This window comes from Petaurus breviceps, unplaced genomic scaffold (genome assembly GCF_028583685.1).
Source record: "Petaurus breviceps papuanus isolate PSGF00001 unplaced genomic scaffold, PetGlider_PUasm1.0 98, whole genome shotgun sequence".
Classification (NCBI taxonomy): domain Eukaryota; kingdom Metazoa; phylum Chordata; class Mammalia; order Diprotodontia; family Petauridae; genus Petaurus; species Petaurus breviceps.
Genome location: NW_027187460.1, coordinates 27433192 through 27435228, shown reverse-complemented (window position 1 = coordinate 27435228; position 2037 = coordinate 27433192). Strand labels below are relative to the sequence as shown.

Sequence of the window (2037 nt, the reverse complement as noted above, 5' to 3'; positions counted from 1 at the left end):
GTTCCAGGAAAAACATGGATTGATATCAGGCCATAGAAGAGCTCAAAAAGGATTTAGAAAATCAAGCAAGAGGAGTTAGGAAAAATTGGGAAGAGAAATGAGAGTGATATAAGAAAATCATTAAAAATGAGTCAACAGCTTGGTAAAAGAGATCCCAAAATACTGAAGAAAATAACACTCCCACCCCCAAATAGAATAGACCAAATGGTAAAAGATATCCAAAAAGTCAACAAGGAGAATAATGCCTTTAAAAGCAGAATTGGTCAAATGATGAAAAAGGATGTCCAAAAGTTCATTGAAGAAAATAATTCTTTAAAAATTAGAATGTAGGAATTAGAAGCTAATAACTTTGTGAGAATGGAATTTGAGACAAAGTAATGAAAATATAAAAGACAATTTGAAATATTTCATTGGAAAAAAAACCCACTGTTCTGGGAAATAGCCTCAGTAGAGAGAATTTAAAAATTATTGGACCACCTGAAAGACATGATATAAAAAATACTAGACATAATCTTTTAAGAAATTATCAAGTGAAATTGTCATGATATTCTAGAACAATAGAGTAAAATAGAAATTGAAATAATCCACTGATCACCTCCTGAAAGAAATACCTATATGAAGACTCCCAGGAATATTGTAGTCAAGTCCAGAGGTCCCAGGTAAAGGAGAAAATATTTCAAGCATCCAGAAAGAAACAATTCACACATGATGGAGCCACAGTCAGGATAACACAAGATTTAGTAGCTTTTACATTATAGGATCAGAGGGCTTGGAATATGATATTTCAGAGGGCAAACAAAAGAGCTAGGATTACAACTAAGAATAACCCACCAAGAAAACCTCAGTCTAATCCATGAAGGGAAAAATGGATATTCAATGAGATAGAGGAATTTTGTGCAGTCGTTTTTTCTTTTTTTTTCTGAGTTCATGTTTTATTTCAAGAACTGTAGATCACATGTTAAATTGACAGCAGGTACTTTAGCCAGGAAACTTGATGATTGACAAAGTATACACACACACACACACACACACACACACACACACACACACACACACACACATACTGTTTTATGTTTCTTTCACAGCTGGATTTTTTTTAGACCTTGCTTTGAAGTACAGTATGAGCAAAGTGATTCCTCCATAAGTGGCCAGTATATAATTCTTTCTGCCATTAAGGGTGTATGAATTGAAGTATTTCTTAAAACCAGTGAATTGATACTGACTGTCAGATTCTGGACCTGCCATAACTGAAATCCCGACCCCAGAAGCCGCCGCAACCACTGCCCTTCACTGTCCGCTGCCCAATTTTGTGCAGTCTTGAAAAAATACCAGGGCTAAATAGAACATTTGACTTTCAAATACAAGACTCAAGAGAAGTATGAAAAGGTAAACAGGAAAGAGGAATCATAAGAAATTTATTAAAGTTAAAGAATTTCTATTCCCACATAGAAAGATATTTGTAACTCATAGAACCTTTCTCATTATTAATTAGTTAGAAGGAATATATATATATATACATACATATACATCTTTATATATACATATCTATATGTATATCTATCTATCTATATAGAGAGAAAGGGCACAAGGTGTGAGTTGAATATGAAGGGATGATAACTAAAAAATAAAATTAAAAGGTGAGGGAGTAATGTACTAGGGGAAAGAGAAAGGGGGGCATAGAATGGGTACAATTATCTCACATAAAAGAGGCAAGAAAAAGCTTTTACATTGGAATTAAGAGGGGGAGGTGAAGGGGAGAAAGTGAACCTTTTTCTCATTAGAATTGGCTGAAAGTTAATAATAATAATAATAATAATAATAATAATAATAATAACATACACACTCAAATGGGTATAGAAATCTGTATTACCCTAAAGGAAAGTAGGGGGCGGAACGGATAAGAGAAGCAGGGGGTGATAGAATGGTGAGTAGATTGGGGGAGAGGATAGTTAGAAGCAAAATAATTTTGAGGAGGGACTGGGTGAAACTAGAGAAAGAATAGGATAAATGTAAATAGAATAAATGGAGCGAAATATG

General features: G+C 33.9%; 1 pseudogene; it reads right to left on the bottom strand.

The window, feature by feature from the left end:
• Positions 1 to 1048: 1048 nt before the first annotated feature.
• LOC138155729 (ATP synthase membrane subunit K, mitochondrial pseudogene) lies at positions 1049 to 1298 on the bottom strand (annotated as a pseudogene).
• Between the last annotated feature and the right edge of the window lie 739 nt (positions 1299 to 2037).